Genomic DNA, 14,296 nt, shown 5'->3' with positions numbered 1-14,296 from the left:
AGTAAGCGATTTCCTCTGTGCACAGAATGTTAACCTATGAGGCTAACTGGCTAAGGGAAACTCACACTTTGATGCTTCAAACCCACTTCCCCCTTCTCTCCCAGCTAAAAAACCCCCACCTCCACCTACCCACAATAAGCACCTTAATGTATTATTTACAGAAGGCTAATGAGTAATGTTTATTAACAATTGGCCCCTTCAAAGGGTCTCTCATTAAGTCCGCTGAAGAATTATCAACCCAATATGAACACAAATATCCAAAGTGTGTACTCTCTGGGAAATTGGACCTAAATTCTATGGTGGGATCTCTGGTGCTTCAGCTGCAGCAGACTGATAATTGTATTAAAGTTTCATTTTAAAAATGTTTTTAATGAACAACATGAATAATCAGATACATGTGGCGGTCCCTGAGTTATTAATTTGATTACAGTCAGTACACTTTATGCTCTCCAGACATTTTTTTTACTGAAAATGTATAACTCCATTATAGAAGTTCTTGGGGAGAAACAAGAGATTTTTGCAGCTAGAAAGGGGACAGAATAGTTGGAGCTTTTTGCAGTCAAGATGCTGTGGGAAGCAGTTCAGGACTTTGGATCAGTAACTAGTTAAAAGACAGGAAACAAAGGGTAGGAATAAAGGGTCAGTTTTCAGAATGGAGAGAAATAAATAGTGGTGTCCCCTAGAGTCTGTACTGGGACCAGTACTGTTCTACATACTCAAATTATTTGGAAAAAGGGGTAAATTTGTGGGAAATTTTGCAGATGACACAAAACTACTCAAGATAGTTAAGTCCAAGTAGACTGCGAAGAGTTCCAAAGGGATCTCACCAAACTGGGTGACTGGGCAACAAAATGGCAAATGTTGATAAATGCAAAGTAATGCATATTGGAAAACATAAGCCCAATTATACATATAAAATGATGGGGTCTGAATTAGCTGTTACCACTCAAGAAAGCAATCTTAGAATCATTGTGGATAGTTTTCTGAAAACAGCCACTCAATATACAGAGGCAGTCAAAAACACCAATACAATGTTGGGAATCGTTAGGAAAGGGATAGATATTAAGACAGAAAATATCATATTGCCTCTTTATAAACCCATGGTATGCCCACATCTTGAATATTGCATGCAGATCTGGTCACCCCATCTCAAAAAAGATATATCAGAATTGGAACAGGTACAGAAAAGGACAACAAAAATTATTAGGGGTATGGAACAGCTTCCATCTGAGGAGAGATTAATAGGCCTGGAACTTTTCAACCTGGAAAAGAGATGACTAAGGGGGATATGATAAAGGTCTATAAAATCATGACTGGTGTGGAGAAAGTAATTAAGGAAGTTTTATTTACTTCTCATAACACAAGAACTAGGGGTCACCAAATGAAATGAATAGGCAGAAGGTTTAAAACGAACAAAAAGCAGTATTTCTTCACACAACGCACAGTCAATCTGTGGAACTCCTTGCCAGAGAATGTTGTGAAGGCCAATATTACAACAGGGTTCAAAAAAGAACTAGATAAGTTCATGGAGAATAGGTATATCAATGGCTATTAGCCAGGATGGGCAGGGATTGCTCTTTGCCAGAAGCTGGCAATGGGATGGATCACTTGATTATTCCCTGTTCTGTTCATTCCCTCTGAAGCACCTGGCATTGGCCTCTGTCAGCAGACAGGATACTGGGCTAGATGGACCATTGATCTGACCCACTATGGCCATTCTTATGTTCTTATAGAATAAGCATGTTAGCTGCAAGTTCAGATAAGTGATCAGCAGTGAAACTGTGAACAAGTTTTCATTTAAATAGTTACCTTTAAGCTTCAGGGTGATCACCCTATTAGAACTATTGGTTCAGACTTTCTGCAGATGCAGAACGACATCACTGCATCCATTTTTGCAAATTTTGGCCTTAATCTTGCTGTGCCTCAGGTCCCAATCTGTAAAATGGGAATAACCACCCCACCTCACAGGTGTGTTGTGAAGATAAATCCATTGTTTGTTAAGTATTCAGATATAATGGTGACCAAATACCACAGAAAAACACATGAAGAAATTAGTAATTACATATTCAATGGATGGTGTGCAATAAGTAACACATGGGGTCCATTCACTGAATAAAGAAAAAAGAAAATATTGAACTGCCGCCTCATTCCCTGAGCACCATCCATCCTGTGCAATGAATGAGGCAGGGGTTCTGTGGACAAAAATAATAGATGATCATGAAGACTCTCATAATGCATATATGTCTGGGGGCAGAACTAAGGTTATGTAGGCGACCACAAATCTGGCAATTCCTAACTTGAGTGATTGTCTTTCCAACCTTAAAAATGTTCTTTTAATGTAGTTTATTTGCATGGAACATGTGCATAGAACAAATGTAAGTGCACAATAGATGAGCTGTACCAAGTCAGTAGCATAGTCTTTGATCTAGAAGGCTCCTGCCACAGGCAAAAAACAGGAACCGGAAAGTCAGAAATTACAGGAAAATGGAGAATTTAAACATGTTTGCTACTATGGTTCCCAGACTCTTGCCTCCTCCAAGGAGAGGAGGTGACGGAGGATGGCAGACACCTCCCATCCTGCCTCTGGGCTCTTCTGTGGTGGCATCATACTATTATAAATAATTGCTGAATAAACTACTCAGTTAGCTTGTTCCTCTTCTTAGTCAGATCTTTTTTTCCCTGGCCCCCTCAACATTCAGGACCTGTTTTAATATTATAACTCAACTTATGCTGTTGGCTAAGAACAGGAAGTGAGTCCATAATATACAAATTGAGATTTGCCAAAGTCAGAGTAGGACTGGCCCATAGCAAATTTCATGTTAAGCAAACAGGGACAAGTCAAGGAGAAAATTCCATCTGACCCAAATACATGTTAGAGCTCAATTACTAGGGCTTGGTCCACACCGCAACTTCCTTGCACGATGTGAAGAGGGTCAGCACTATTGACACATTACTTAGCCCTGACACATGCGGTAATTCATACAGGTGAGTTCTGGATGAGCTAGATATTATTATTACTACTACTACCCCTGTTTTTATTAGATGAAATGGGAGGGTCAGACTTGAGAGTTTATTCCAAAGTGGAGGATACGATAAGCTATAAATCTTCAGGGCTAGAGTAAATGACAGCCTATTATTGTTTCATTCCTTTATTTTAGGAGTGCAGGATGATGACTCAAATTCTTAGGTAGCAGGTTTTGTAGGCATCTAACAGAGAGTCTTCTTGGCCTACTGTGACAGTGGCTGTAGCATGAGTCCCCATTCCCCAGATCAATTCAGGTATGGCAGTCATAAGATACTCCGTTGCACATCACTGAATAATCTGTTCAGAAGGCATCACTGCCTAAAGCAAGATGAAGTGGACTGTGGAAAACCAAGTTAAAAATCCTGGCCCCACTGAAGTCAAGGGCAAACCTCCCAGTGACTTCAGTGGGGCTAGAATTTCACAGCAAATGTGCTGCTGGTTATTTCTGGTTTCAGTCTCATACTTGTATACCAATTCCATCCTCACTAATTTGTCTGCCCCAATACCAGTGGTGTTTGCCACTTAGCATTGTCTTAGAAACAGGATGCTGAATCTACTTTAAAAGCCAAAGACAGTGTTAACTGCTACCTAGAAGCAGCCCTATTCGTTTAGACCCAGTCAAAAAATTAAATGCAAGCTAGGACAAAGACAAAAAATTAGGTACAGAAGGAAGATTTAGCGTGAAACTGAGAGGAAATAAACTGATATCACATGCAGACACAACTTGATGCTGGGCTCAGAGAACTATGGGAAATAGGTGGAGTTTAATGTAAATACTGAACATCAGTCACTGGTTAACCCCATTGGAATTGCTGCCAAGTTTAGTTCCATCCCGGAGGGATTCATCTGTGTCCTACCAACATTCGCATAAACAAGAGAGAAATTTAAAACATGGTGTGAGCTCCTGGCCCTCCAGAAGTCAGTGGGAGTTTTGCCATTGTCTTCAATGTGGCCAAGAATTGATTTCACTGGGGTCAGAATTTCACCCCACAATCAGGAGGCACGTAGTTTAAAAAAAAAATCCCACAATTTTCAGAAATTTTGACTTCTTTCCACAGAATCAAAGTTCTGATGTATTAAAATCTCTGCTACTACAGCGCTCCCCTTCCCACTGTAAACCATTGCCTTGCTAATGCAGCCTACCAGGAAACCATATTGATCTACACAGCAGCAGGGAAAGCATCGGTTCTGCTGTCTCCACCCAGCAGGTCCCTTGCCTCAGTAAGGTGGCAACCCACAAGCCTAGTTAGGGCCTTGGAATGTGCTCCTGAATGGAGCTTTAACAGCCTCCAGGCTCTTTTCCATACCCTTGTGTTTTGCTCAACAGGAGACATTCTTTGGTTACTCATTCACCAGTGCAATCGTTTCCTTTCCTGCCACAATGGCATTGCTGGAAGGAAATTACAGGCCTGCACCTGTTTATGTCATTTGCCCCACCTTGGTTTTCCAAGCTCCTGTGTAGCAATTGGAATGAAGGCTGGGCACACAGCCAGCCCCTGTGAGGGGGATGTTACAGGTTCAAAAGACCTGCATCTTAACACCGAGACTCAGTAAAACTGATACTGCTTCCCAGGTCTTCAGGAACGGACATGGCAGAGTCCAGAGCCCAGTCTGGGCCTCACTCTTTATTGCATGATGAAGCTACCGCTTGCTGCTGCTTGTGAGGATCTGACCCAGGGATTGCATATGTCATTTTGAAAGGATAGTGTCATGTAAGTAACCCTCATAAGGCCAAATTCATCCTTGGTTTGATTCTACTGACTCTGATGGGCTTCCACTAAGGATAAATTTCACCTGCAGCATTTAACAAGCCACCCTAGTTATTCCATGGGCCCCAGCGACACAAGCAACTGAAACAGTGACACTAACTGACTGAGAATAGGACTCAGAGCAGAGAGGTAACAGAGCATTTAGAGGCTAGCTCCAGTACTCTTTCCAGAAGAGAGTCTGGCATTCAAGTCAGAGCTTGTCCCAAGCTGGATCCTTTGCTGTGATGTCTACAAAAGACTTGACAATGGTTAAGGCAGCTGGTGTGCTGAGCCCACTGCCATCATGATGATCAGTAATGTTTCATTGTTTTCTTGGGCTCCCCCCATCTTCGTGGCTGTCTCCACTCATTGCCTCTTGTCTGGTAAGCCGGTTGGGACAGGGACTCTGTGTGTGTGTGTGTGTGTGTGTGCGCGCGCGCGCATTGCCTAATAATGAAATCTCTGGTCCATGACTGGGGCTCCGAGGTGCCGCCGCAATACAAGTAAATAAATACTAAGTATACTAACTATGTGCTAAATTCTGTCTAACAGCCAGGGGCAGAAGGCACTGAGCAAATTACTGCAAACTGATCTTTAAGATTAAGAAGGTCATGTCACATTCCCAACCCAATCTCACAAGCCAGCTCTATTGTGATGGCCTGTAATGCATTTTGTGATGCCATGGCTACTATGAAGTCTAATGAACCAGTAGTTGCCCACAGGGGCCAAAGGCAAGAGGCAGTTTTAGTTTACTGTGTAGTCTGAAAAAGATTTAATTACGTTGCTCCCCTGAGGGAAATACAAAAAAAAAAAAAAACCACCTTTAATCAAATAAACTCATTTGAAATTAACATTTTTTCTTGAGGCTCTGTGGGCCATTTCCAATGTGCCAGCACAGTTCCTAGTAGTTGTGACAACAGCGAAAAATGGCCTAGCCAGTGCGTAGGGTGCCAAGCTCTTTTTGGTCACAGTGAGTTATTTGCTCTGTGACCTCCACCTTTTGCTTTTAGAGGCTCTCAGCATGCAGTTCACAGCTGTCACTTCCCCACCAAAACATCATGGAGGTCACCTGTTGTGTACCATACACAGTTAATTATTTATAACTAGATCATACCAGTGAGTCTGTCCACAAAGATCTGAGGGAACCAACTGTGCTCTGCCCACAACACATTCCTCTGGGTAGAGCAACCAGTGAGCTCCTGAGGAACATTTACTTTCCTAAGACCTCAGTATCAACTGGGCAATTGCCTGATACTGAATGCTAGCCCCATAAGCCACTCAGAAAGATGAGGCTCAGACCAGCCAATAATTGCAAACAAAAATGCTGTGAAATAAAGACAGTGTCTGTCCACAGATCTTGAAATTAAAGCATACTAAAAGTAGTCTAAAAGGAATGCTGTAGCAAAGGTATCATAGGCCTCCATGTCTATTGTCTCCCAATAGCTTCCTTATCAGATATGTGCAGGGTATAAGTAAAAACATTATTTTTCTATTTGCTGGCCTTGCCACCTCACCCTGGGTCAAGCTGGGTTCTTTCCATCTCTCACATTTTATCTATCACCATTATGAAAAGGGTCTGCAGACCAATCAATACCCTCAGTTTCACTTATGTAAACCTATCGCCTACATTTGATTTGCACAGGTTGGCCCTGGAACTGGAACTTAAACAATTCTGTTGATGACACACAAAGGTGAGAAAAGTCCAGATCACACTGCATTAGGTGTACTGATAGATATGTTGAGTTAGATGGTGGTGTTTTTATAGGGTCACTTTCCATAGTAAAACCATAGTAAAGTGCCATTAACATTCTGCTATCACCTCCTCCCTCCCCCAGAGGGCTGCCAGGAATTTGCCAGAAATGCATGTTTGATTCATTTAGAGACACTGCCTTGATTTAAGCCTCATTCGTCTCCTGTTCACTCCAAGAAGCTTCCCTCAGTCTCTTACTGAGGGAGCAACAACCCCTTCCATTCATGCCTCTCTCCTGGATGCCCCTCATCTCTCCCATGATCCCCTCATGATACCCCCTCCATTTCTGGGATTTTTATCTGTGTCCTCCACTTGGCTCTCCACTCCGTCACCTCTCTATCTGTTCAGCTTTTTGGATACTTCGGAGAGAAACCTGCCAGTGACATGCATAAAGCAGAATAGGAGTGGGAGAGAGAGCAGAAGAAACACTCAGCAAAGCTGCAAAAGTAACTCTGTACATATGTACTGAGTTACGTATCCTACTGAGCAATAATATTTTAAGGGCACCTATATTTGCATAGTATATCTGCCCTGGACATCGAATGAGAATTTCAAGTCCTGCTCTAGTTTTATTTGGTTCTCTTTAAAATGGTGGTGTGCACCTAAGGATTGAAGTATTTGTAGTCCACTTTAATGGCCCTGCTGGTGGAGTGTAAACAATCTTCCAAGTAAGTAGCAGATGCAATATTTTTTAAAACACCCCCAGAAATAGACAGACTGTCAGGGTCCGCCTATCAGATGTTGCAACACTGGACTAAATCCAAATGGATCTATCCAGGGCAGGACGGTGCAGATTGCAATTCATGGCATCAGCAAGACTCACGTGTGTTAGCCTAGAGCTCTGACTGATACCAACATGCTATTTCAGGAGAAAAACAGGTTTAGCAACAAGACTCCCTTGCTGTCCTAGATTGGAGCATACACCCTGGGCTTTCAGAATCAACCACTGGTCTAGTTACAAAGAGGCACCGTACAAACATGGATTTATCTGTAGGTTCCCTGAAGGCTGCAGAGTGACAGAAACCCTCAAAACAAATTTCTGACCATTATTTAAAGTTTAAGGATTTGGAAGGGTAGTTTTCAAAACCAATAAAACTTGCCAAGGCCAGTCTACAAGAGTTAAGAAAGGCGGTTCCTTGTCCCTTCCCCCAACACCAAGCTCTCTCATCTTTATTCTCTCTCCCCTTACATGCCTCAGCCATCTATTAGTTGCACATCAGGTGGGAATGGCTCCTAAAGGAGCACTGCCCAACTAACTTTTAAATATGATCTGCTCCAATCCTCAATGGATTAGTTCCATGTCTTTGAAAGATTTATGTTTCCACTCCCTTAATGAAGCATTAGAGCTATGACTGTAAGTCATAATGAAGCCGAAATTTCTGGGATTTACTATTTGTTTTTTAATTGTGTGTTTATTTTAGGCACATTATGATACATTTTCAATCTGTATATTTCAGCATCTAAAACCTACTAATAGGTAAAAGCTAAGATGTATTTGGGCGGGGGTATGAATGAATTTGCAAAACTTACATCTACATTTTAGTTCAAATACTCCTGCCACTTATAATTGTTATATAACAAAAAGATATTAAATCTTCCTTAAAACTAGCTCTCTCCTGATCTGAATGTATTATTTAGCTTCTCAAAAAGAAATCAGAAGACAAAATCCAAAAACAGAAAAAGTTAAGATGGGGGGAGGGAAGAGAGTCAAAACAGCAACTAAAAAACTTCCCAGTGCATATGTTCAGAATGCTGCATTGTGGAAATTGGCTTTGGATTAGTTTTAACAGTGCCTAGCACAATGGGACCTGAGTTCTAGGGTGAAGCCTCAAGATACTACTGTAAATACAAATACAATAATTTTGATAATATTAGTATTAACAATAAACCACAAGCTAGAAATTCTAGCCAAAATGTTCACGCTTTGGAGGCCTAAAGCGAGGTACCCTAAATCCATATTTAGGAATCTACATTTGTGACTTGATCTTTAAAAGGTGCTGAGCACCCACAACTCCTGTTGAAGTCAGATTTGTAGTCAGTGAGCAGCACCTTTGAAAAACCCAGCCATTAACTAGATCTGTAAGCACCTAACTTTAGCTCCCATGTTGGAAAGTGTTAGTTTATCTTCACACTTTTATGCTGTAATTTCTGGTGGATTTTAAATCAAGATGAATTGCACCATAGCTCACACTGGAGCATCAATGGCGGGATTAAGGCTCTGGGCCAGAATTAGTAATTCAGGTTTCCCACAGAAAACCTCCCACACACATCTTCTGTGAATGGCATATTTAAGTCTCATCAGCTGAGCCTTTTGCCAGGGCCCCAGTGCTGGGTGAAAAATTAACAGGAACAGTGACAAAGTTAACAATTTCAGAACACCTTGTAGAAAAAAAGAAAGAAAAGAGCAGGAGGGAGGAGAGGTGAGAAAAGGAGCCAGGGTCTGCTTTTTAAATTTAGTTGTGTTCTCACACTGCAAAAGGCAGCAGCACACACCTCTGTTCAGTCGGGTTACAAATATTCATTGGCAAGGGTGACACCCTTATTCATCTATTTCTCCATCAGCTATACAGGGGAAGGGCAAAGTTATTGCCCATTTGTTTTCAAACCAGCCAGTCCTACAAACTGGGTGCTGCAATCTGTCCCATGATCAAGTTGTCCTCCATAAAGCCTAACCACAAGTCTGCCCTGGCTTACCTAAGCAGTCAATGTTTTCACAATGCACTCAGTCACCTGCTCACCTTGTATTCTTAGCAGGGCTCATTTTGCCTAGAACACCTAAAGTTTCTAGCTGAGAGGGAAAGACTAATCCAGGTCTAGTACTGTGGTCATAGACTCAGACTTTAAGGCCAGAAGGGACCATCATGATCATCTAGTCTGACCTCTTGCACGTCATAGGCCACAGAACCTCACCCACCTACTCCTGTAATAGACCCATAACCTCTGGCTCTGATCTTCTACTTCGTTTGGAAATACCTGTGCCATTTGACAGTTCCACAGCAGATAATACAATACGCTCTACATTAGTACCAGGGGTCTGTTACTTTTTACAGAGGGAGGGCCAGACCCGTAACTGTGTCAGAACCTCTCTCAGCACAGCTGGGGCACGAGGGGGTTGAGCAAAGGTAGATTTAAGGCATTTCTGTGCTCTCTAGGTCATCGGGGATCAATGTAATTTAGAACAACTCTAGGGGCTCTCAAGCCAGCTAGTATCACCAGAGCACTGCATGCTTCAGTCACATCCCCGTCGCTGTAGGTTGAGGTCAGGAGGAAGCGGAAGGGTGGCTTTCTATCATCTGGGATTTCCTCACACCACAGCAATCCTCAACCTGCCCTGCAAGTGTACTCTTCTGGCCAGCTTTGCACTAGTAAAATAGCAGCCAGAATCTGACCTTAGATCATGTTTTGGTTACACGTCTATGGAGTATCCGGGTCTGCATTTGTGGGAGTGAATTATTTTTATATATAAACAGAGAAATCCTGATTCCACTGAGGTCGGTGAGCAAAACAACCCTTGACTTCAAAGGGGCCACAGTTTCACTCAGAGTATGTACGTTCTATGGCTCATTAGGTTTAGGGCTGTGTGCTGCAAATGCTGCATTGATTGAGGTGCTTCATACCTGTCAGAAGTCTTAGACCCAGAAATGCCTTATTCATGGTGGTAACCTTGCCTATACTTCCTGGGAAAGGACTGCAGGAAGGGACAGTTACTTCCATTCCAGTTCTTAAAGACACAGGGTTGTTCACTTACATTTGGTTAATGTTAAAGTTTGTCAAAATATGGGAGAACCTTGCTACAAAAATTTTAGAAACATCAAGTTTCCATTTCACAGGCTTTGAAATGGCCCCCTTTTCCATGAAATTTTCTGAGATTGAGTTAATTAAAATTTTTCTTTTACTTGGAAACTCAGTTTTGGTAAGAAAAATACAGCTGTGGGTAAACAAAAAAATTGAGCAGGAGTTCAGTATAAATTATAGAAGGTTTCACAAAAAACCATTTCAACGGTGTTGACAACTTTTGGTACAAAGTGTCATATTGGAAAAGGCAGGTTTCTACAAAAAACTTCTTCAAAAATTTTGACCAGCTCTACTTACTATTCTGCAAGAGACTGAAACATGGCTCATGACGGATACAGGCAATCCTTGTCAATCTAGGGCCCATGGGAAAGCTCTGTGTTACATAGTAGACACACACACATTGGGGTAACTCCCCAGAGAAACAAGATCAAAAATATGGAGGCTAAGGAGTAGCAGAAACCTCCTCCAGCTCTCAGGGGTGGGGAGAGGCAGTGAGAACAGAGGGAGAACTAGTCCTGTGGTCAAGTTATTGGCAGTATCTTGTTTTAGTGTGCATACAATTTTTATGTAGATTCTGAATGTCAAGATCATAAATTCAAAGAAGCTGCCTGATGACACCTAGTTATACTGCTGAACATTTTGAAATATGTGCCACTTATTACCAACCCCCTTCAGATTCACAAGCGAAGTGATAGAGAAACCATCTTCATTGAATTTCAATTATTTTTTAATAAAAGCGTCACACTAATATTTTGTTAGGGAACATAATTAGCTAGGAAGTACATATATTATGTCTATATTAGCATATACCCTGTTAGTACCCTCTCTCATCTCCCCTTCCCTCTCCCCCAAACCAAGACACAAGGTATATTCTTATACTCTCAGAGCTTGCTTATATGACAAATTCTTACATATTCACTCGTGAGAATTAATTTTCAAATATTGGACAATTATAGACAGTAAGATTATAAATACATGAGCAGCAGTTTTCTTCTTTCACCTTTTGTTTTCTTTTTATGCTTCTTATTGTTTACTTTCCATGTGAACTATCACTACCTACTTGCAGTTTGCAGCCTGTTTACTCCTCACTTGGAGTGTGTGTTTGGTTTATACTGTATGGTTTTTTTTTTTTTAAAAAAAGAATATGATTAGAATAATACAGGCGTGTTGAATCTGGTTTTTGTAATATATTTTTTTCAAAATTACAAGAGGAGATAGTGCACTGTCTTTCATCTTTTCAAATCTCATGATTGATTTTTTCAAAAACAGAGAAAAATGTTTTGGCATATGGATATTCAACTGCCAGCCTGATCCACAAAACATGAGTGACAGTGGTCTAGTGAGAATAAAGACAAACCTAAGATGTAAAGACTCTGGTGATGGTATACATGAGCAACTCCATGCATGACTTGAGGCAGATAGCGCACTCACAATATGGTGTCACAGAAAGTGTGTCTACCTACACATCATCCTTGCAAGTAAAGAGGTACCCCAAAAGACTGGGACAACAACAAGAAAAGAGCCCCATCCCACCAAACAAGCAATGGTGTTCTGATGTCTCTGACTTCATCTTCCTGCCTCTTGACATCAAAAATATTTTATTTGACATCAAAAATACTGAGTCTGATAAGTTGACATCAAGAATGTTTTGTTACAAGTTGGCTCCTGTACCAACCACAATGTTCACTGACTCTGGTGACATGAGGATTGCCAGGGCAAAGCAAACCTAAAAAAGCAGCTTTAGACAGAGGTATCAGCTAGACATATCTCACAGGAGGTCATCTGCACAGTCACTGATGGTTCTGCAGCTCTTTGGGTAATACGCTGGCCAGTCAATGGTATCATCAAAGACTTTGTGACCAGTTTCAGAGTCTACACTGAACACAAGCTAGCAGCAGGTGATGTATTCCTTGTCTTTGATGGGTACAAAGACTTCAGTACAAAGAGTGCCACAATATCTAACAGAGCTGCTGTGGCAAGCAGAGTGCATCCATTGAAGATAAGTACACAGCTACCTCCCCATAAAGTCATCTTAGTTACTTGAAAATAAGAAACAGTTGTTTGACATCCTTTGTACAGCGCTCATTCAAGACAGCGCTAAAGCAGAAGATACTGACCACACACAGACAACAACCCAGCTGAAAATAAAAAAAATCAGGGAGGTATGGTGAGCAACAGAGAAAATATGGCCACCTCACATGAGAAAGCCAACAACATCCTTGTACAATACACAGTGATGGTTGCAAAAGAGAACCTGGTGGGAGTATCAGTATTATCAGATGACACTGATATTTGTTTTACTCTTGCATCATTACCTTGAACATGACCTAACATCTTTAGAGATTATGAAACCTTCAATCCAAGAGAGCTGTAAGAGACATCCTGCTGCTGCAGAGCAGCATAGGAAGATCTTACCAGGACTGTTAGCTGTCCATGCACTTTCAGGCTGAGATAAAGTAGCTTCCTATTTTGGTCTCTGCAAAGGGACTGTGTTGAAGATTCTGTGAGCTGGAAACTCCTTATCTTTGCTGGGTGAAATCAATGCACCAATGCCTGATGTCACTGAAGAGGCAACCAAATTCATGGCTGCTTGCTATGAACAATTAAATTGTGCCATCAAGTCAGAAGCACAGCAGAAATCATAGGCAGTGAAAATTAGCAAAGTTGCTACATCAACACCCAAGCTCAATTCCTTACCACCACCAATTGAAGCATTTATAGAACATGTAAAATGAGCGCCTCTTCAGGCATCTGTGTGGCATAGTGCTTTGGATGATACGCACCACCACTTGATCAACTTCAGTTAGAATGGGTACACGACAGTTCCAAGTCTTTCTTTCCAAAAACTACCAGACAATGTCGCACTTGCTCCTCCAGATATTTTGAAGTTAATCAAGCGATCTTGCAATGCACCTTGTGAAATCTATGAGAGGTGGATGTAAGAGTGCCAAACTGCCATGTACCATATTGTGTGCATGGTGAGGAGATGTGGTGCGTTGCAATTACCTGAGAAAATCAGCTTTAGCATTTGCAGATGAAAACAGCCACGGCAAGTAGTAACGTGTATTACTCATATTAAGACACTCAACTGTAGTTTGAATGGGGAAAAACATTAGTTATTTATAATGATTCTTAAATGAAGTATTCAGTTAAAATTATGATAATTTTGTTGAATACATATATTTAGGATTATTTTTCACATTAAAAATAGTGTTCACTATCAAATGAAAATTGAGGTCCATGCTATATCCTGAAACACCCCTCCTCATGTACCCCTATTATTCAAATATGTATAATTATTGATTGATATTGCAAACCTTCAATATATGTATTTCACATATTAGAACTCTTCTGCCTTGATTTTGCTTGCACCAAATTATGCAAACTCTTACTGATTATGGGTGGGGGGCAGTGAAGGTGCAATGAAATGTTCATATTTCAACATGCTTAACAGTGGTAGTGTGTCATCGGGCTGATTCTTAAAGTGTATGATCTTGCTATGCAGAATTCACAAAAAGAACCTCATATGGATCCTAAAAAGAGGTTGATCAGAGTGTTTGTGCAACTCAAAGCCCCTTGTCCCTTACAGTAGGCAGGGTGAAGTCTTAGTTTGATCAGGTAACTAGTAGCCAAAGACAAATGTGAAAGGTTGCGCCTGATCTGGGGATAGGGAGAACACCTTTGCTGGAATCCCAGTATCCTGACCTTTCAGCAGATGGAGGGGGTAATGGAGATGGGATTCTCACCAGGGCATTACTAGTGGGGACTCTTCATCTTATACCTTGACCTCAGTAGGGTTAGTACTCTGTTGTGTCGGTGTTAGATTCATTTTTTGAAGCCCTGGCTTTGAATTCTGGCCTGTACACCTACTCTCTCAGATAAGCAATTGTCCCTGTTGCTACAATACAGAGCAGGATGTAGTGCATCTTACACTTAGGGAAGTGATACAAGTCTCATTCTAAAATGGATGCCTTTGTT

Source organism: Emydura macquarii, unplaced genomic scaffold (genome assembly GCF_026122565.2).
Source record: "Emydura macquarii macquarii isolate MOO-44397 ecotype Brisbane River unplaced genomic scaffold, CSIRO-AGI_Emac_v2 contig_1390, whole genome shotgun sequence".
In the NCBI taxonomy this organism is placed as follows: domain Eukaryota; kingdom Metazoa; phylum Chordata; order Testudines; family Chelidae; genus Emydura; species Emydura macquarii.
Note: the sequence above shows the minus strand (reverse complement) of the source record.